The sequence below is a fragment of the Suncus etruscus genome, chromosome 14, assembly GCF_024139225.1.
Source record: "Suncus etruscus isolate mSunEtr1 chromosome 14, mSunEtr1.pri.cur, whole genome shotgun sequence".
Taxonomy (NCBI): domain Eukaryota; kingdom Metazoa; phylum Chordata; class Mammalia; order Eulipotyphla; family Soricidae; genus Suncus; species Suncus etruscus.
Window position 1 is genome coordinate 12,299,524 of NC_064861.1, and position 7,924 is coordinate 12,307,447.

The following is a 7,924-nucleotide window of genomic DNA, read 5'->3' on the forward strand; positions in this document are numbered from 1 at the left end:
TATTTCAAAAGTTACTATAAGAATGAGAATAACAGAAAATTGAATGGAGATCAAATCTTCAACCTAGCTGAAACACTTAAAAATTAAAAAAACAAGCAAACAACAACTAAAGTTAGTGTACAAAATTACAAAAATTCTACAAGTCACATTTATCAAATAATATAATTAAACTTAATCATTCTTTTCCTGCTTACAATAAGCACAACCTGTATATAGTTTCAAAATGTTTACAATATGAAAATTGGTAATTCATTCAAGATTTTTGCTATCCACTAAGAATAAAACTTAAACGAGCAAACATGCTGGTAAACTAATTCAGCATTTAGAAGTGATTTCAAAGAGAAATGATTTTTTTTTCAAGTTAATTGTTAGAAACATATGCTATCAAAGCAAAATAAACCCCAAATATGACTTAACACTTTATGTAAAAAAGGAATAAATTTAGAGAGTTATTTCTCAAAGTAAATTTTATAAATTCAACTTTATGCTCAGATGAATTTTTTGCCTTTGGGAAGACATAACATGGAATATATCTTCCTAGCAAACTATACATATTAACATGTTGTTTTAGGCAGATGTTGTCACAGATGCCCAGAAAATATTTAAGATGTTGAGTGGCCAAGAAGAAATTATTTTCTTACAGATGAATAAGCATCCACACCAAATTCAGTCACCACCCGTGTATTTCTATGTGATAGATAATGAAAAACCATCTGTCCATTGCAAAAATTTGCCAAGAGGACAACCCAGGATCCTATTGGACTTCACCATCTTTAAAACTAATATTGTAAACAAAGTTTCTTTTAAGTTCATTTAAAATAATTACTGAAATTAGGAGCTCATGACATAGCTTGGCAAAATCAGATATAAAAAAACATTTGTTTGTGGTTGATGATGAAAAAGTTTCTGGTGCTGATCAAATGAAAGCGAATTTTTATTTATTAATTTTTATTTTCTTATTTATTGCTTTTTTTAAGCACTGTGTTAAAAATTATTCATTGTTGGGCTTCAATCACAAAATGTATATCTCTAGGAGTGGTATTACTGAATCATATGGGAGCTCAATTTTCATTTCTTTGAGGAATAACCATGTTGTTTTCCAGAAAGGTTAGATACTGGTGGCATGCCCACCAGTAGTGAGTGAGAGTCTCTTTCTTCTGATGTCCAGCACTAGTTGTTCTTGTTCTTTGTAATGTGTAATATTATCTGTACTGTCAAATGATACCTCATTTTTGTTTTCTTTTGGAAATCCCTGATAATTAGTGATGTGGAGCATTTTTTCTTGTGCCTTTTGGCTATTTATATTTCTTCCTTGAGGAAGTTGTTCATTTCTCCTCCCCATTTTTTGATGGGGAGAGATATTTTTCTTATTAATTTCTGTCAGCATCTTGCATATCTTAGATATTACCCTTTTATCAGATGAATTTTGGGTGAATAGTTTCTACCAATCAGTGAGTAGCCTTTGGCTCTTAGTCCCTGTTTCATTTGAAGTGAAGAAGCTTCTCAGTTTAATGTAGTCCCATTTGTTTATCTATGTTCTAACTTGGTTAGGCAGTGGTGTTTCTTCCTTGAAGATGCCTGTAATCTCAATTTCATGGAGTGTTTTGCTTATATTTTCCTCTATGTGCCTCTATGTATGGTTTCAGGTATGATATCAAGGTCTTTAATATATTTTGACTTAAATTTTGTGCATGATGTTTAAGGAAGATTTGAATTAATTTTCTTTTGTGTAGTTGACTAATTTTCCCAAAATCACTGTTGAAGAGGATTTCTTAATAGACTTTGTATTTCTTTGGATTGCCCTATTTAACAAAAATTAACTGATTTTATACATGAAGTTTAGTATCAGAATACTTAAGTCCATTCCAGAGGGTCAGTCTTTGCTCCAATACCATGCTAATTTTAAAGGCTATTGCTTTAGAGTACCATTTATAGTTGGAGAAAATGATGCATCCAGTTATCTTTTCTTTTGTTTTGTTTTGTTTTTTCAGGCCACACCCGTTTGATGCTCAGGGGTTACTCCTGGATAAGTGTTCAGAAATTGCCCAGGCTTGGGGGGACCATATGGGACGCCGGGAGATCGAACCGCGGTCCTTCCTTGGCTAGCCCTTGCAAGGCAGACACCTTACCTCTAGCGCCACCTCACCGGCCCCGCATCCAGTTATATTTATCCCAAGACTTGCTTTAGCTATTTGTGGGCATTTATTGTTCAAATTAATTTCAGGAGTGTTTGATCTACTTCTTTAAAAAAGTCATGCTATCCTTAGAGAGACTGAATTATGATTTTGGAAATATGGCCATTTTAACTATGTTAATCCATGAAGAGGGTATATTATTTCATTTTCTTGTGTCCTTAAAGCATTTTTTATAGTTTTTTCTTTTGTTAAGTTATTTCACCTCTTTAGTTAAGTTGAATTCAAAGTACTTGATTTTATGAGGCACAATAGTAAATGTATTGTTTTTACTTTAATGTTTCTTTTTTCTCTTTTGTTATTTTTATAAAACAAAAACAAAAACAAGCCATGGATGTTAAGATTTTTTTCCCCGGGTGTTAAGTGTTTTTTGCTGGTTTGTTTTTCTTTGTTTTGGGCTACTCCCAGTGATGCTCAGGGGTTACTACTGGTTATTAGCTCATAAATTGGTCCTAGCTTGGAGAATCATATGAGATGCCAGGGATCAAACTGAGGTTCATCCTGGGTCAGCTGCATCCAAGAAAAATGCCCTACCACTTTGCTATCATTCTGGCCCCATGAGGTGTTAAGCTTTTATCCAGCCTCTTAATTATACAAATATATTATTTCTAGAAACTTTTATAGGTTTTTAGGACTTTCTAAATATAGCATTATATTACTAAAAAATGAGAGCTTGATTTTATTTTCATTTTATATCTAAATGCCCTTGATTTTTTTCCCTATTGCTATAGCAAATACTTATAGTACTATATTAAATAAAAGTGATGAGAGGAGGCAAGATGTGTCTGTGTCTTATCTTAGAGGAAAGTCTTTGATTTTTCCCCATTGAGTATTATATTTGCCATGGGCTTGTGGTAAATGGCCTTGAGTATATTGAGAATAGTTCTTTTCGTTCCAATCTTGATGATAGTTTTTAATGAATGGGTGTTGGACTTCATCAAATGTTTTTCTGTATTTGTTATAATCATATAATTTTTATTTTGTTTATATGGTGTATCACATTGATTACAATCACATATATTAAACTATCCTTGCATATCTAAAATGAATAATATTTGGTTATGGTTTATTAATTTCTTGATGAGTCATTGATGACTATTATTTAGAATTTTGTTGAGAATCTTTCATCTTTGTTAATCAAGAATATTTGCCTATAGTTCTCTTTTTTGTAGCATTACTGTCTGTTTTTGCTAACAGGGTGATTAAGCTTCATATAAATCAATTGGGATTGTTTCTGTATCTTCGATTTTCTAGAAAAACCTAAAAAGGCTTGACGGTAAGTAATCTTGAAAGGTGTAAAATAATTCCCTAAGTAATACATCTGGGTCTGGGCTTTTGTTTTTAATTTCAATTTCCCCAATAATGAATGTCTGTTCAGATATTACAGATAGCATTGGTTCAAATTTGTGAGGTTATAAAAATTCAAAAAGATATTCATTTCATCTAGCTTCTCTTGTTTTGTTGTAAAAAATTTTCCAAAATAATCTTTGATCAACCTTTGAATTTCTGTTGTATCTGTAGCAGACTTGTCCTTTTCACTTATTATTCATTTTATTACATTTCTCTCTACATGAAAGTTTGCCTCAGTGAAGTATCCTCAGTGAAGAACTCATTTCATTTAGTTTTTTCATTATATCCCACCACTGCCTTCAGGCCTTGAGACTTGCTTGTGATAAATATGCTGTAAATCATAAAAGGTTGACTCTTTTATATTATTTTATTTTTGATCTTGTTGCTTTCAGTATTTTATTCAGTATTTCAGTTTTTTATTCTTGTGACTAATATGTGCCTTAGGGTGCTATTCTTTGACTCTCTTTTAGCTGGTACTCATCAAGCATCCAGGATGTGGTTGCATACACTCTTTAGTTCTGAGAATTTCTCAGCAATGATGTCCTTGAATGTTGATTCTTCATGTTTTTTTTTCCTGATTCTCCAAGATTCCAACAATTCTTATGTTGTTTGAATTGAGTTTATACCAGAGATTTATTGTTGTCTTTTCTTTCTTTGAGAAATTTTCCACTGTATTTTGTTTTATGGAGCTGTTGTGAAGCTAGTCTTCTATATCACTGATTCTGTCCTCAAAGGCTGTTGTTATGCTGGTGAGGCTTTCTAGTGAGACATTCATTTCACCTATTATGTTTTTTTAGTCCTATATTTCTTATTGAAGTTTTATTATTCTACTTTTATATCCTCTTGAGTTTTATACTCTGTCAGTTTAAAGGCTTTTTTGAGTTCTTAAAATCCTTAACATTTTCTGTCTAAAATTCTGATCAGAGAGTTTATGTACATGACTAATTTTGGTTGGGTCTTCATAATTAGCATCTCAAGTCACAGTGCGTGGGGTTTTGCTTAGCTTTTCCATTGTGACATTAGTAGTGTGTAGTGTGGAACAGATTTTATGTAGTTTGGTACAGCTCTTTGACTAAAACATGGGTAACCATGAATGAGGCAGAGCAGCCTCATTCTTGCTAAACTCACACATCTCAGCTTGACTCAAACTAGTGATTTTTAGGTATAAACTCTGCCACAGCCCACAAGCTTCTGTGGCCAGGTTCTCATAAAAATACTCAATTTCAAGGGGTATCTTCCCCCCCCCAAATTCTGGCCACTGCCCAGAGCTATACTTGCTGGTTTCACACACTTTATCTTTATTCAAATATTTGTGCATTATTTTAAACTAGCATTAATAGTTTTAAATTAATTTTCCTTGCCAAGTTATCCACATCTAACTTTTACCAAACATGAGCCATGAAGACATCATTACACTACCAAGAAAATTAAACTTGCTCTTCTCTCTTCATTGGTCTATGTCCCCATAACTCCACAGAACCACTAAAAGAATCATGTCTCTAGCTAAGACTTTTGTAGAAGGTAATAAATTGCAAACATTTCAGAATTAGATTTTTCTATTTTATTATATGTATTTATGCTTCATTTCTTTTTATGGATTATTGCTCATCTAAGATAAATTTAATATGTATTATGTACAAATACACATATGTTTGGTTAAATGAAGCAATACCATAATATAGATAAGTATAATTGCATTATGCTTTATACAATTATATGATGAAGCAGTTCAGCAGCACTAGATTAAGTGTTTTTGATAATAGTAAGATGCTCTTGTCAAGCCTGTAATTTTGCTGTTTTCTGAGGAAAGTCTTAAAGCAGGCAGACCTTTCATAAATAAGATACATTATGAGATACATTGATATTTAGAATTGGAGTCCATATCCTTAACATCTACATCATTGATCTATCTGTATAACAATTTTACCATAATAGAGAATTTTTATGAAAATTATTCTCTATAAAAAGTATATTCTAATAAATCATGGTGATTGTTTTAACGATTTTTAGAGAATTGCCTAAGGTTACTAGAGTTTTCTCAAATGATGTTTCTTTAAATTGAAATGTGCCTTTCAGAGCAGTTCTATAATCTCTTTTAGACTATAGTATTTAGTGTAATAATGAGCACTTTATTCATGTCATTTTAATTATTTTAATTTTCATAATGACCTTATTACCTTGCTCATTATGATATACTTATGGACATTTAAATTTAAGAATATATATTTATATAATGTCATTAATGTAAAATCTTTAAGAATTTTATATTAAATTAATTTACCTGCATTAGTTAATATTTGAGTTGCTTTTAGAGATTTTCTATAGGAATTAATTGCTAATTTTTATTATGTTACATATATTGCTTTGAAAAAAGTAAAATGATAATTTATTTAGTTATAGAAGTAAATCCTTTTATCAAAGAATGTTAAAGTGACTAAAATAGACTGTTAACAGCTATTCCCACTTTCTGAGTTACAGCTCTTAATATTCTTTTAAAAATTATATCTGTTTAAAAATATGTTAAAGTTATTAAATAATATCAAACTTAAGTATTAATTATAGTAAGATATATATAATAAAGAGAAAGGAATAATTTTCTCAAATTACATGTATGGCATCATTGTAGAATATATAAGAATATATATTTAGATTACAGTTGTATTAATCACTTTTCATAAAGTATGTTTAAATATATTTATAGTATAAATTTTATAAATTTATAGTTAAATAAGATGTATCTTTCTTTCAAATAAATTTGTTAATTTGGAGCTAACTCAAATTTTAGGGGAATAAGTAACAGTTTTTCCACTCTTGATAAAAAATTGTCCCTTACTGCCAAGTTGTAAATCATAGCGAAGATATATCCTTCATATGTCAATAAATTTTTCACTTTTTATTTGTTTATATTTATGTACTTTTTGTTTTTGGTTCACACCAAGCAGGGCTCAGGGGTTACTCCTGCTCTGCACTCAGAAATCACTTCTTGCTTGGGGGACCATATGGGATGCTTGGGATCGAACCCAAATGCATCCTGGGTCAGCCACCTGCAAGGCAAATGCCCTACCTCTGTGCCACCACTCTATCTCCCAATTTTTCACTTTTTACTTAGAGTTGTACAATTTATATTTTATCAAAAGACAATTTCTTGTATATCTCAGCTTAAAATTATGTTCTTTCTAATGACCTTTACTTAAATCTTTTTGGAATGGAAGTAATATGTTAACCCAAGTGTATATGAGACAAATATTCAGTTATGGAAATAACTATGTATGTCTGTAATTTATTATATTTAAAATCGAGCATTTATACTATCTTCTGTCATAATTTTACAATTCTTGTGCACATGACAAAGGAGTCCCACGTAAATTATTACTCTCAGTTCTAAACACTTATACTGATATAATATTAAAAAAACTTTTAAAGGTTAGAAATATTTGGCTATCATAAATTTTACTATACTTATGAGCTTTTCACTATCAAATTTATTTAACAAAAGGAAAGTTTAATGTGAACTTATATATTTACTTTTAAAGGATGTATCATTAAAACAAATCTAAAAGAAATTATTTGGAAAATTTTGATGAATACTGTTATTTTCTCTTTGTTATCTTTGTCTTGATATGCTGGCTGGACTTCTTTGGTCTTTTATTTGCCTATTGATTTAACCTGAGCTGATTTTGATTTTCTCTATCATAATGTTAAACCGCCCCTCAATTAAAATTTCAGTTTGAATTTACCTTTGTGTTACACAAGCTGACCAACTAAATTTTGAATTTTGTGTGAGAGCATTAAAAACTTATGCTTCAATTGAACTGACTCATTGGGCACCTAAATATTTAGTTCAACATTATTCCTGGGTGCATCTCTGAAAATATTACTGATGAGATTAACTTTAAAATTGTTACATTGAGTAAAACAGACAAACCTCCTCACACCCATGAAAATGGTCATTATTTAATGCATTGAAAGTTGAGTATCAAAGTCAATTGCCAAGGAAAGGCAGATTCTTTTTTTTTGTTTGTTTGTTTTTTTGGTTTTTTTGGGCCACACCCGGTGACGCTCAGGGGTTACTCCTGGCTATGCGCTCAGAAGTCGCTCCTGGCTTGGGGGACCATATGGGACGCGCGGTCCGTCTCCTAGGCTAGCGCAGGTAAGGCAGGCACCTTACCTCGAGCGCCACCGCCCGGCCCCGAAAGGCAGATTCTTGAACTGACAGATTCCTGTATCTTGAGCTGGGACGTAAGTCTCTTTTTGCATTTAACTGGGACCAGACTGATGAACACTTTTTCCAAATGCAAACACCATCATCAATAAAGAAACTTCTTGGCTTTTCTGTGGTTGGAAGCCAAGAAAATGACAGAGAACATAATCTCTTCAGGTTC